The 15091-nt window shown below is 39.5% G+C and overlaps 1 pseudogene; it reads left to right on the plus strand.

The window, feature by feature from the left end:
- The first annotated feature begins 11118 nt into the window (after positions 1–11118).
- LOC123453605 lies at positions 11119–13411 on the plus strand (annotated as a pseudogene).
- The last annotated feature ends 1680 nt before the right edge of the window (positions 13412–15091 follow it).

Consider the following 15091-nt stretch of genomic DNA (forward strand, 5'->3'; position numbering starts at 1 on the left):
AGGGTTCCTCTTTTTCCACATTCCCGTCAACATTTATGATCATTTGTTTTCATGATGGTGGCCAATCTGACAGCAGTGAGATGGAATCTCAATGTAGTTTTAATCTGCTTTTCCCTGATGACTAGTGATGTAGAACACTTTTTTAGATGCTTATATGCCATTCATATTTCTTCCTTTGAGAATGATCTATTTAGCTCCATATCCCATTTTTTTGATTGGCTTGTTTGATTCCTTATTATTTAACTTTTTGAGTTCTTTGTATATCCTAGATATTAATCCTCTATCACATATATAGCTGGCGAAAATTTTTTCCCATTCTGTAGGTTGCCTCTTTGCTTTTTCCACTGTGTCCTTTGCAGTGCAAAATCTTTGTAATTTCATGAGGTCCCAGTGATTAATCTGTGGTTTTATTGCCTGAGCAATTGGGGTTGTATTCAGAAAGTCTTTGCCAAGACCAATATGTTGAAGGGTTTCCCCTACTTTTTCCTCTAGCAGTTTCAGAGTTTCAGGTCTGATGTTAAGGTCTATAATCCATTTGGACTTAATTCTTGTGCATGGTGAGAGAGAAGAATCTATTTTCATCCTTCTGCAGATATATATCCACTTTTCCCAACACCATTTGCTGAAGAGGCTGTCTCTTCTCCAATGAGTATTTTTGGCATTTTTATTGAATATCAGGTGGCTATAGCTACCTGGGCTTATATCTGGGTCCTCTATTCTGTTCCACTGATCTACATGTCTGTTTTTGTGCCAGCACCATGCTGTTTTTGTTACTATGTCTCTGTAGTATAGGTTAAAATCAGGTATGGTGATACCACCAGCCTCATTTTTGTTGCTCAGTATTATTTTAGATATTTGAGGTTTTTTTTTTTTGTGATTCCAAATGAATTTTTGGATTGATTTTTCTATTTCCATGAAGAAAGCCTTTGGAATTTTGATAGGGATTGCATTAAATGTGTAGATTGCTTTAGGTAAGACTGCCATTTTCACAATATTGATTATTCCAATCCAGGAACAAGGGATGTTTCTCTACTTTCTAGTGTCTTCTGCAATTTCTCGCATCAGTGTTTTATAGTTCTCGTTGTACAGATTCTTTACTTCCTTGGTTAGGTTTATTCCAAGGTAATTTATTTTCTTTGATGCAACTGTGAATGGGAGTGATTCTCTGATTTCATCCTCAGTGTGTTTGTTGTTAGCATATATGAAGTCTACTGATTTTTGTGTAATTATTTTGTCTCCTGCTATATTGTTGTACGTTTTGATCAGCTCTAACAGTTTGCTAGTAGTCTTTAGGGTCCCTTATGTATAGAATCATGTCATCTGCAAATAATGATAACTTTATCTCTTCCTCTACAATTTGTACCCCTTTTATGTGTGTCTTTTGCCTTATTGCTATGGCTAAGACTTCCAAAACTATATTAAATAAAAGTGGGGACAGTGGACACCCTTGTCTTGTTCCAGATGTTAGTGGGAAAACTTCCAGTTTTTCCCCATTTAGTAATATCTTGGCTGTAGGCTTGTCATGAATAACCTTTATTATATTGAGATATGTTTCTTCTATTCCCAGTCTCCTTAGGTCTTTTTGAAGGCATGTTGGATTTTGTCAAATGCTTTCTCTGCGTCTAATGAGATGATCATGTGATTTTTGTCCTTCAACCCATTTATGTAATGTATGTTGAACCATCCCTGCAATTCTGGGATAAAGCCTACTTGGTCATGGTGAATGATCTTTTTGATATACTCTTGTATTCTTTTTGCCAATATTTTTTTGAGAATCATGAGGGTATTGGTCTATAATTTTCTTTCTTTGCCTGGTTTTGGTATCAGGGTGATGATGGCCTCATAGAAGAAGTTTAGTAGAATTCGTTCTTTTTCTATTTCCTGGAAAAGCTTAAGAAGCAATGGTGTTAGCTCTTTCTTAAAAGTCTGGTAAAATTCAGCAGTGAATCCATCCGAGCCTGGGCTTTTTTAGTTGGGAGATTATTGATAACTGTTGGATCTCCATGTTTGTTATAGGTCTACTTAAGTGATTAATCTCATTTTGATTTAATTTGATAGTTCATATAGATCAAGGAAATCATCCATTTCAGATTTTCATACTTTGTGGAGAATATGCTTTTATCATATGTCCCTATGATTTTTTTTTTTGTATTTTTCTAGAATCTGTTGTGATGTTACCTTGTTCATCTCTGATTTATTAATTTGTGTCTCTTCACTCTTTCTTTTGGTCAGATTTGCAAAGGGTTTATCAATCTTGTTTATCCTTTCAAAGAACCAACTCTTTGTTTCATTAATTCTTTGATGATTATGATGAAATGTCTTGTTTATATCTGTTAAGTCCATTCCTTCTATGACCTCATTTAGTCCAGTTGCCTCTCTGTTTATTTTTTGCCTGGATGACCTGTCAATTGATGGGAGTGGGGTGTTAAAGTCATCCACCACTACTGTGTTTGGTGTTATCTGTGCCCTTAGTTCTAAAAGTGTTTGTTTGACGAATTTGGGAGCCCTCATGTATCGTGCATATATGTTTAGGATTGTAATGTCCTCCTGTTAGAGTGTGCTCTTAATCAATATAAAGTGACCTTCCTTATCTTTCTTGAGTAACCTTGGACTAAATTCTACCTTGTCTGATATTAGAATAGCAACCCCTGCTTGTTTTCTAGGCCCATTTGCTTGAAACACCATCTTCCAACCTTTCACCTATCTTATCCTTTGTAGAAAGGTGAGTTTCTTGGAGACAACAAATTGTAGGATCTGCTTTTTAACCCAGTCTGCAAACCTATGTCTTTTCGTTGGGGCATTGAGGCCGTTGATATTAAGAGATATTATTGAAAGGTGTGTATTTATGTTTGCCATTTTTTTTTTGAGGTTCCGGTTCTACCTGTGCTCTCTTTTGTTAACTAGTATTTGAGTATTGCTTGTTTTCTCTAGGTTCCTTATATGTATGCTTTTAATTTTCTTCAGCGTGGAGGATTCTATCAAGTATTTTCTGTAGAGCTGGTTTTGTCTTCAAATACTCCTTTAACCTGCTTTTGTCATGGAATGTCCTTATTTCTCCTTCTATTTGAATGGATAACTTTGCAGGATAAAGTAACCTTGGTTGACAGTTGTTATCTTTCAGAACTTGGCGGATATCACTCCAAGCCCTTCTGGCTTTCAAAGTTTGTGTTGAATAATCTGCTGATAGGCTTGCTTTTGTAGGTAACTTGATTTTACTCTCTAAATGCCTTCAATATTTTTTCTTCGGGGTGTGTGTTTGGAAGTTTGATTTTAATATGGGAAGGAGAGTTTCTTTCTGGGTTTTGTCTGGCTGGGGTTCTTAAGGCTTCCTGTATCTGCATTGACACCTCTTTCCCAATTTGGGGGAAATTTTCTTCTATGATTTTGTTGAAGATACCTACTATGCCTTTGGAGTAGAATTCTTCTCATTCTATTATGCCCTGAATTCTTATATTTGATCTTTTCATAGTATCCCGAATATCTTGAAATCCCCACTCATACTTTTCTATAAGTTTGTCTTTCTCTTTATTGGACTGTATTGTATCTGCCACCTGGTGTTCTAGCTTAGATATTCTGTCCTCTCCTTCATCCATTGTACTGGTGAGAATTTCTACAGAGTTTTTTTATTTCATTAACTGGTTTTTCATTGCTAGTAAGTCTGACTGGTTTTTCTTTATTATTTCTATTTCCTTATTAATGTCTTGTATTGCCTTCTTTATTTCATGAAATTGGTGTCCTGCATCTTCTTTGATTCCTTTGATTTCCTCTTTAAGTTCCTCTTTGACTCCTTTGATTTGTTCTTTGACTTCTTTGAACATATTTACAATCTCTTTTGAAATTTTTCTCAGGCATTTCCTCTAATTCGTTCTCACTGGAGGTCATTTCTGGTGCATTAATACTTTTAGGTGGCTTTATATCGTCTTGCTTTTTAGTGTTTCTTGTGTTATAATGTATATATTTTTGCATCTTGGATTAAGTTAATGCTTGGATTTTCTAGCTAGCTGTATCAATTGATTTGATGCTATATATTTTCAGTGTAGGAGCCTAAGGTGTTTGGTGTGGCCCTTAAGGCTCTCAGAGTATCTACAAAGGTGCTCCTAGGGGTTGAGTTTCCCTGCTATGGGAGTATTCAAGTAGGCTGAGTGGAATAAAATACAGGTAGATTCTTTTTTTTGTCCCTCTTTTTTTTTTTAATTTTTATTAACATTTCCCATGATTATAAAATATATCCCATGGTAATTCCCTCCCTCCCCACCCCCACACTTTCCCATTTGAAATTCCATTCTCCATCATATTACCTCCCCATTACAATCATTGTAATTACATATACAGGTAGATTCTAAAGTTTTTTAACTAAACACTGTATCCATTCAATCAAAACCAGCTCCAAATATGTATGCCAGAGTAGTTATTATAACAATCAGATCCTCTATCAACATAGAGGTTAAGATTTCTGGTTTGTTGAGGGATCCAAGTTAGCTTGTAACCAAGTGAGACCCTTCCCTGGTGCAATCCCAGTTACCTTGGATAATTTTGGTCTCACTCAAGTTGCTGTCTGGTCGTTGGGCTGCTGTTCTGATTTCTGGTGCTGGGCACTGGCTTTTCCTGCCGGGCAAACCGAGCCTGGCAACTGTGGCTATGCAGATCAGTGCCCCCGCTGATGGAACTGATGCTGCTAAAGCTGCCTCTGCTGGGTCTGTCAGCAGCTTAAGCTGTTGCTGCTGGGCCCACCACTGCAGCTGCCACTTCTGGAGCCAGTGCTGATGCTGAAGCTGCTGCTGCTGGGTCCACTGTCACTGCTGCCACTTAAGCTGCTGCTGGTGGATCTGGTGCTGCTGCCTCTGAAGCTGCTGCTGCTGGGTCTGCCACTGCTGCCGCTACTGAATGTGCTGCTGGGGCCTCTGTTACCAGTGCTGGAGCCGCTGATGTTGCTACCGGACTGCTCCTGCTTGGGTTCTGCTGTTGGCCTAAGTTGGCATGGCCAGGTCCCCGTACAACTGCTCTGTTTGCTGGAGCTGGGCTCAGGTGTTGGGGGAGTGTAGAGAGCTGCAGCTGCTCTGGTTCTCTCGCTGCTCCACATGTTCTTCTACCTTGTGGTCTGCTCCTTCATTGCTCACTTTCGCTTTCCCTTCAGGTTTCCTGAGTTGTGGAGAGCTCCGGTGTGAGTGGAAAATCCCCACACCTGGCCTTTCCTGAGGCTGGTGCCAAGTCTGGTGGTTTTCTGATGCACCGCCGCTGCTACAGTTGGCGGAGCTGCTGGGCCGCTTTTGCTGGCCTGTGCAGGCTCTGGATGCTCTGGATCTCTTCTACTTCTCTGCTGCTGCTTCAATTTCTTATACCCCTCACTTTTTAGTAAAAGTTTGTATCTTGCTGAGTTTTTTTTGGTCTTCTCTCCCACCTAGGCTGCTTTGGCGTGGTACCTATGCCGCCATCTTAACCAGAAGTACTGCATTTCTTTTCGAAGCTAAATAAAATGTGAGAGGAGTTTCCTTAGTAATGTTCTTTTTGGACACCATGCATATGCTTATGATTTGGAATACTTTGGACAATATGTGTCTCTACTTTGCATTGTTTTGTACGATCTAATGTCTTAAGCTGTAATTCAATTCATTTTGCTTGGAATTTCTTTCTTTTAAGTCACTCATGATTGTAGAACACAATATTGTTTGAAATAGCTCATGAAAGTTTGTTCAGATCTGTGCCTTTTATTCAACAAAACTATGCCATCCTAGTTTTTTTTTTTTTAAATGCATGTTCACCTATAAAGTCTGACCTCCAAGGCCACTCCAGTGCCTCACTCTTTTCATTTATCTACAGGTGATCATATCATTTAATTCTCATTAGAACTAGTAGTTTTTGTGTCAATACCTTCCATAGTTTCTCAATCTTTGTGACAAAGTAACTTAATGACAGCACAACTCTCTAGTGTTTCAAATAAGTAAACTAAGTTTGCTTTTCTCCAAGGGTCTCTACATTGTTAGCAATGATTGTAGGAAGAGTATCGCAAATGTGCACCTAAGCTTTCAATACACAAGATGTGTTAAAATGTGACTTCATTTCATTTTCATTTCAGGTAGCTCAGTTATTAACACAATGTTTGCCGAATAGCATCTTCTACTTTCTAATTAAAGCATACGACTTGAGAAATGAAATATTAGCCAGGAGAGTTAGAATGAACCACATAACACAAAGTACTTGTGTTGCTACCTTGTTCATATCTTTGGGATCAATTCAGAGATAATTGTTATTGTATACATAAAACTTTCCATGTATCTATATCAAACAGAAAACTTCCTTTAAACAACAAAGTTTGAGAACACCAGAGAGGTATCGTTTCATAGTCCTCTATGCATTACATTATTAAGCTAAACAAACATGTACGAAGAGTTCCCTTAGAAATGCTCCTTTATGGACACTAGTCAAACAGGGATACTTTCTTTTGCAAATTCGATACTAGTGTGGCTTCATTGCATGTTTCGTTACTAAGACGATGTCTTAAGATGTAATTCAATTCATTTTGCTTGAACATGCTTCTGTCAAGTCACTGATCATGACTATAGAATACAATATTGTTTGAAATAGCAAATGAAAGTTTGTTCTGATCAGTTCTTTTTACTCTAAAAACTGTGACATCCAAGTTGGTTTTGATTGGTGCACATGTGTGACATCCAAGTTCCTCCAGTGCCCAGGAGATTCCGTTGGCTACATGTTATCATGTCACTGGATTCCCATTAGAACTATTAGATCTTGTGTCAATACCTTCCGAAGTTTCTCAAGCTATTGCACAAAATAAATTAATGACTAGAGCATTCCCTAGTGTTCAAATATGTAATGTAAGTTTGCTTATCTCCATGGGACTCTACAGTGTCAGCAATGATTGTAGAAAGTGTAGGAAATATGAACTTAAGCATCCAATAGTGTTCTGCAAGATGTGTTAAAAGTGCTTCATTCCTTTCTTTTAGCTACATGTTATCATGTAACTGGATTCCTATTAGAAATTGTAATTGTTATGTGAAAAATCGACTGTACTTTCTCAATCTCTGTCTCAAGGAAACATAATGACTGCAGAATTCCCTGGTGTTTCAAATAGGTAATGTAATTTTGCTTTTCTCCACAGGTACCTACAATTGTCAGCAACGATTGTAGGAATAGTTTTGCAAATGTGAACCTAAGTATTAAATATTGTCCAAGAAGATGTGTTAAAGTGCGGGTTCATTCTGTATGTAAATTATGCTTCTTTGTTTGATGTGTGCAAATAGCGTAAAAAAGAGATAAATAAAATTTTAACCCGGTGAATTAGAATGAACCACACATGACTAAGTACTTGGATTCCTACCTTGTTCATATCTTTGTGTTCCATTCAGAGTTCGTTGTTATATACATGATACCTTCCATGCATCTTTATCAAACAGCAACCTTCCTTTTGAACACCAACGTTTGAGAACACCTAAGAGTTATGGGTTTTAGAGAAATGCTTTTCCTTTTTTTGCTAAACAACATGTGCAAAGAGTTTCTTTAGAAATAGTCGTTTCTGGGAGACTTCTGGCCAAGATGGCGACTGCCTAGCTGGGCTGCAAATCCCAAGGAAAGAAAGGCAAGACATTAAGGGTTGTCTGGGTCTTCTTGTCATGGAGAGCACAGAGGGTGGGAAAACAAGGAATCACAGATCTTCTAGTGGGAAGGTGGCCCACCCCTCCCACCAAATAGCCGCAGTACCCGCTGCTGTGCCCTGATCATGCACCAATTTTGCACCAATCAATCACTGCTTGTGGTAATTTAAACTGCTCTGCACCCTCTCCCACATTACTCCTGCCATTGCACGTTTAGTGAGCCCAGTCCCACAGCAACTGCCACACAAGCACTGACTGTTTCTTTTGCTTGTGCTAACTCAGGTGCCATTTCCTACCTGTCTGCCATACTGGACATCCTCCATTGTCCTGTGGCAGGGGAGCCCAGACTGTTTCCAGGTCCCAGTGTTCCCAGCCAGAGTTTGGGCTGCTTCAGAGCATGGTACCTCAGTCCCCCTCCTAGCTAGAAGGCAGGCAGGTTTGGCACATTATTGCTTGAGAATTCAGTTAACTTTGGCATCCCTGTTAGGGAGTAGATAGGCGGCTTTGGCAAGTGGGAGCCAAAGCCCAAGCTTCTTGGCAACTGCCCCAGGCTGTCTCAGATTCCCATTGTGCTTGAGCCTAGGCTGATCCACCCACCTATGTGCTGTCATGGGCAGACCACAGCGTAAAGAAATAACATGAAAAATCAAATGCAAGAAAATCCAGTTAGATCACCCAGTCCTACAATGAATACATCTAACCAAAACATAGAAGAGTCATTTAGGATCAGAACATCAAATTGAAGCTATGAGCAATGCAACCCTGACCAACCTACTGGTAGAACTTGCAGAAGAAGAACAAAGGACAGATAATAGTGTGGATGCTACCATTACTAAGCTACAACAAATAAATAAGAAATGAGAGCGTTCAAAGGGAATTTATAGATTGAAGGAGAGAGAAAAAAAAAGACCTTAAAAATCAGCTGACCATACTAAGTGAAGACATAAACAAAAGTAAGGATGAATTCCAAGAAGCATCAAGAAAATCAGAAAATGATGGGAAAAGAGAGCTCGACAGAGGGATGGAAATGATATATCAAAAAAGTTGTACAAAATGCAAATTTAATTGAATAAGTCCAAAACTCTCTAGAAGCTCTCAAGAATACAGTCAGCCATGTGGAGGATAGAAACTCTGATATGGAAGACAAGATGGAAGAAACATATCAAGAGTTCAAAAATTTCAGTAAGTTCAAGAGTTTCTGTAAACAGAACATGAGGGAATTGTGAGATACACTTAAACACCCTAATATCAGGATCATTGGATTACCAGAAGGAGAAGAAATTCAGACAAAAGTCATGGAGAACTTTTTTAACAAAATAATTGAAGAAAACTTCCCCAGTCTCGTTAAAGAAAGGCCTATCAAGGTACAAGAAGCCAACAGAACTCCAAACAGACTGGACCAAAGGAGAAACTCTCTAAGACATATTGTCATTAAGACTCTAAACATTGACACCAAAGAGAAAATCCTAAGTGCATCTAGGGAACAACAACACACCACTTTCAAAAGTAACCCCATCAGAATTACTTCAGACTTCTCAATGGAAACCATGAAAACTAGAAGGGCCTGGAATGAAACACTGCAAAGTCTAAGAACCTATGGCTTCCAACCCAAACTACTTTACCCAGCAAGAGTATCCCTCATAACAGATGGCGAAAGAAAAACTTTCCATGACAAAACTCAGCTTTACAATTATATGAACACAAAACCAAAACTACAGAGAGTATTTCAGGAAATTTTCCACAGAGAAGAAACAAATAATCAATCTCAAATGCCTACTAGAAGCAGATCATAATAACCAAACTCAGAGTAGTCACAAAAAACTTCAAAGTCCATGAAAACACCAAACCACATATACCATCACAATATGGCAGGGATCAAATCATATCTCACAGTTATTACCCTAAATATTAATGGCCTTAATTCCTCCATCAAGAGACACAAGCTAATAGGATGTATCAAAAAAGTAGACCCCTCAATCTGTTCTCTTCAAGAAACCCACCTCACCACTAAAGACAAACACCTCCTCAGGGTGAAAGGGTGGAAAACAATATTCCAAGCAAACAGGAATAAGAAACAAGCAGGCATAGCTACATTAATATCAGATGAAATAGACTTCAAACCAAAAATAATCAAAAAAAGATGAAGAAGGCCACTTCCTATTTATCAAGGGAATGATCCATCAAGAGGATATTACAATCATAAATCTGTATGCACCAAACATAGGGGCACCACAGTTCATGAAACAAAACCTACTTAACAATAAAACGGAAATAACCACCATACCATCATAACTGAGGACTTCAATATACCATTATCATTAATAGACAGATCATCCAAACAGAAACTCACAGGGAGGTAAGAGACCTCAAGAAGACCATAGATCACTTAGACCTAACAGACATCTACAGAACATTCCTTCCCAATTCCACAGACTACACGTTCCTCTCAGCAGCCCATGGAACATTCTCTAAAATAGACCATATACTGGGTCACAAAAACTGCCTCCACATATTTAGGAAGATTGACATAATTCCCTGCATGACATCAGATCACAATGCTATATTGCTAGATATCAACAACAAAAGACCCACCAAGAATTCCAATGGCACCTGGAAGCTGAACAGCACACTTTTAAACAATAAATGGATAGTGGATGAAATAAAAAATGAAATTGCAAAATTTCTAGAATTGAATGATGATGAACACACTTCGTACCAAAACTTATGGGACACAATGAAGGCAGTCCTCAGGGGAAAATTCATAGCACTCAATGTATTCATAAAAAAGGCAGAGAGGGGCTGGAGAGATGGCTTAGCGGTTAAGCGCTTGCCTGTGAAGTCTAAGGACCCCAGTTCGAGGCTCGGTTCCCCAGGTCCCACGTTAGCCAGATGCACAAGGGGGCGCACGCGTCTGGAGTTCGTTTGCAGAGGCTGGAAGCCCTGGCGCGCCCATTCTCTCTCTCTCCCTCTATCTGCCTTTCTCTCTGTGTCTGTCGCTCTCAAATAAATAAATAAATTTAAAAAATTTAAAAAAAAAAAAGGCAGAGAGGGTCCCACCGGGTCTGCACCTGCGCAAGCGCGGGCTCACTTGCCGGCCGTCCTGCGGGCGGGCAGCTCCAGGCATGGGGCAGGTGCCCACTGCCGACGGTGTGCTGAGATTAGTTTCCTGCTTTGTCTTGGGAACTGCAGATCTGAACTTGGAAACTCAGTTTGCATGGGAAACTCACTTATTAAAATTAATTATAGAAGAGCAAACCTGACAAGCCAATAACAATGGAAAAACTTGGGAGAGTTACCAAAAAATTGTCATCCTTAACACCAGGCTTAGCCGGTGGCACAGGATGCAACCTGAGGAGCATCTCTACATCTAAGTACTTCAAAAAGGAACAATAACATAGTTCAGCCTTGTTGAGGACCTTCTACACTCCACACTACTCCTGAGTGCTTTCCATGATTAGCTCACTGAATTGAAAAGAGTCCTTCCTGAAGAAGAAAGGTCTTAAGCATCATGATGGATTCAGAAGCTCATGCGAAGAGAACGCAGATCCTAACATCTTCAAAACAAGTTCTGTCTTCTCACATTACAGACATTGGAGAAATGAAGCATTACTTGTGCGGCTGCTGCGCAGCTTTCATCAATGTAGCGATCACATATGCCATTCAGAAGATCCTCTTAAAGCAGCAGCTAGGGCTGGAGAGATGGCTTAGCGGTTTAGCGCTTGCCTGTGAAGCCTATGGACCCCGGTTCGAGGCTCAGTTCCCAGGGTCCCACGTTAGGCAGATGCACAAGGGGGCGCACGCGTCTGTAGTTCATTTGCAGAGGCTGGAAGCCCTGGCACACCCATTCTTTCTCTCTCCTTCTATCTGTCTGTCTCTCTGTGTCTGTTGCTCTGAAAGAAAGAAAGAAAGAGAGAGAGAGAGAGAGAGAGAGAGAGAGAGAGAAAGAAAGAAAGAAAGAAAGAAAGAAAGAAAGAAAGAAAGAAAGAAAGAAAGAAAGAAAGAAAGCAGCTATATGGTCTCAAAACCCGGGATGCAGTCCTGCAGTTGGGAAGGGATGGATTTCGAAACCTGTATCATGGAATCTTCCCCCCATTGATGCAGAAAACCACTACCCTGGCTGCCGGGTTCCAGCCCTGGCTTAAAGGAGGGTCCCCGAAGAGAGGTCTGAAAGGGAACACTGAAATAATGACTCGAAGTCAAGTTCTGGTGCAAGCTGACAGGCTAATGCTGAAGGCAACTGAGTTTTTCCATCTTTCTCTTACTTTCTTTCTTTCTTTCTTTCTTTCTTTCTTTCTTTCTTTCTTTCTTTCTTTCTTTTTTGCCACAGCTCTTAGCCTCAGTCTTTTATTTTCTGATCACGTCATGCAAGAACAAACTTCAAGAAAGGTACAATTTCACAGAATTCATAGAAAATTTTTGTTATTCCTTATCATCATACAATCCCATAATTATTCACCTCAAGTAAAGTCATCAGGCCCTTGTAATGATTAACTGTTTTCACATTTTCCCCATGTATGTGCAGTCAAGCACTTGTGATTTCCTGGACTTCTATTTTCAATTACTCTATTAAAGGTGAGAGGTAAAATAACCACAAATGGGGCTTCCCATCATTAATTACTGATCCAGCAGATCCATTTATCCTTTAATTATTTATTTTGAATTTTCCTTTTCACGTCCCTCCAATACTTAGACTTTGGTCCCCCCAATTGAACTATTTCTGACTTCGGTTGTTTTTCTGTAAGGATTCCTGGTAAAGAGTCTATTGCAATTGCCACCATTTAGAAAAATTAGTCATATAACAATGTTTACATTGTTCCAGGAGGTTCATTCTTTCCTCCTAAGTGTACTGACATGCCTGACTTTCTTTAAGGCCTTTAAGGAAAACAATTATCTTCGACCCATTTTCTTGTTTTTCCAATTCTCTGCCAGAGCCTGTTTCAGATACATTGACCAACACTTTACCAACACCAATTTTTACTGGAAAAGTAAACTTAGAGATTGGGACACCAAGTGAAAGACAGAGAAAGACAAACATTATACATAAGACCGTGTAGAGAGCCAAAGATTTTTCTATAGAGGGGCCACATTGGACTTCAAGGAAGAGACAGCTGGGCTGGAACTATGTCAAGCAGCTCTTCAGCACTCGATTCCTCATGATCCTGAAATGGCATGCTTGCCACCTCCGGCACCTGGCCCTTATGTTTGGTCTCTATGAGGATTTATCTTGCCTTCTCTGGAAGCATGTCAGTGCTCCTGAGTTTGTAACCTGTGGCGTGGAAGCAATACTTGCAGGGACAACAGAAGCCATTTTCACTCCATTGGAAAGAGTTCAGACACTGCTTCAAGATCATAAGCATCATGACAAATTCACAAACACTTACCAGGCTTTCCGGGCACTGAAATGTCATGGGATTGGGAAATATTATTGAGGCTTGGTGCCTATTCTTTTCCAAAATGGATTTAGCAATGCCCTTTTCTTTGGCCTTCAAGGACCTATTAAGGAGCATCTGCCTGCAGCGATGACGCATGGTGCTCATCTGGTCAATGACTTCATCTATGGAGGTCTTTTGGGTGTCATGTTGGGATTCTTGTTTTTTCCAGTTAATGTTGTAAAGGCTTGAATACAGTCTCAGATTGGTGGGGAATTTCAGTCCTTCTCCAAAGTTTTCAAAACCATTTGGCTAGAACAGGATAGGAAGCTGGCGAATCTCTTCAGAGGTGTTCATCTGAATTATCATCGGTCTCTAATCTCTTGGGGAATAATCAATGCAACTCATGAGTTTTTATTAAAGGTTACATGACAAAGTCAATAGCAAAATGTGAGTTATCAGCTAATTAGACCCAAGAATGCAATTTGGCTTTGTTCCTAATTGGTCTAAATACATTGGTGTCATTAAGTCAGTAAATTATGGACAAAGCATCAACAAAAGCAGAATGAAAGTTTTCAGAAGGTAATCAAAAGGTTTGTTTTGACCTCTACCCAAGAGCTTTAGGCTGCTGCCTGGTAGCTAGCTGTGAGTCTCAGGGTGACCAAACAGCCAGGATGTGACCCTTTTTCCCCCTGGAAACAGTCTTTTGGCCTCTGTATGGAAGCATCCTGGCCCTGCACAGCCCCAGCACATGTTCTTGGGCCCCAGGTCCCTTCAGGCACACTTTGTTCCTCTTACTTACCGTGGTTTCTCTGCTTCCAGAGGCAGCTGCAGAAGGCAGTCTGTTAGACTGAGCACCCATAGGATGAAGGAGCAGAACAGAGGAAAACTAGCTTGTTAGAGATAGGCATTGCACAACAAATTACTGCTGCTAGTTTTGAAAAGAAGCGCCTTGTTGGTTTAATCATTTGAATTATTTCTGTTTAGACTTAGTAGAATCAAGCAGCCAATAAAAGTTTTCATTTTGCTTTTTTAGCTTTGAAAGTTTTCTGTTTAATTCCGAATGTGACTTTAAGCCTTTCCAAAATATCCTTGTGTTGATTTTACTGAATTCATTGCCAAAAGATGGGAGGACTTAACATCCTGTTACATGCTTCATCCTGTTAATTACATATAAATAGATCATATCCTGTTTAGCTTGGCTTCTTTGAATTAATGGTACCAACTTGAGAAGAATATCATTGGGCATTATTTTCTCCCTTGAGTAGTAATTTGTCCTATTCAAGCACCCTGTTCTCTTGAAATACACTGTTAAAAAAGCAAACACTTCCTGGTCTGGGAAGATGTCTCACTGGTTAAAGGTGCTTGTTTGCAAAGCCTGCCAACCCAGGTTCAATTCCTAAGCCAGATTCAGAAAGTGGCTCTAGCATCTTGTGCTTGCAGTAGAAAGAGGCCCTTGGCATACACATAACATGTATGTGGACAAATTAGTTTAAATATTTCCATAAAGTTTTATTTTGGGAATCTATTGACATAACCCCAAGTTTTCTAAATACCATGGAGGGGAGACAGAAGGCTCAGCATAGATTTTACTCCACAGTGTTAGTTTTCTTATGTTCTCTTGGAAAGAGACTTCTTTAGGATTTTGACATTTTGGAAAACCCAATTTGCCATTGTACCATCAGAAGAAGATAAGGACTGGAGAGATAACTTAGTGGTTAAGGCACTTGCCTGCAAAGTCTAAGGCCCAGGTTATATTCCCCAATACCCGCATGAAGCCAGGTGAGTGTGTTTTCAATGGCTTGAGCCCTGGAGCACCCTTTCTATCTCTGTCTCTCTGCTTATGAAAATGAATAAATAAAAATAAAGAAGATAAGAGCATCTGATCTAAGTAACATTTTGAATTCCAGAGATTGGTACCAGCCAGGCAGGATACTCATCCCTTATAACCTTAACTGACAAAAACATCTGAGGAATGAGATAATAGAGCATTTTTTCAAGTAAATGTAACATGACTCATGCACCACTGAATAATGAAATAACATGAATCCTTTAAAAAGCAGTCTGTAAATATTAGGTGTTCTGATTGTTCAGAAAGTGGTAGGTTTTGTT

This window comes from Jaculus jaculus, chromosome 12, assembly GCF_020740685.1.
Source record: "Jaculus jaculus isolate mJacJac1 chromosome 12, mJacJac1.mat.Y.cur, whole genome shotgun sequence".
NCBI classification, from domain to species: Eukaryota; Metazoa; Chordata; class Mammalia; order Rodentia; family Dipodidae; genus Jaculus; species Jaculus jaculus.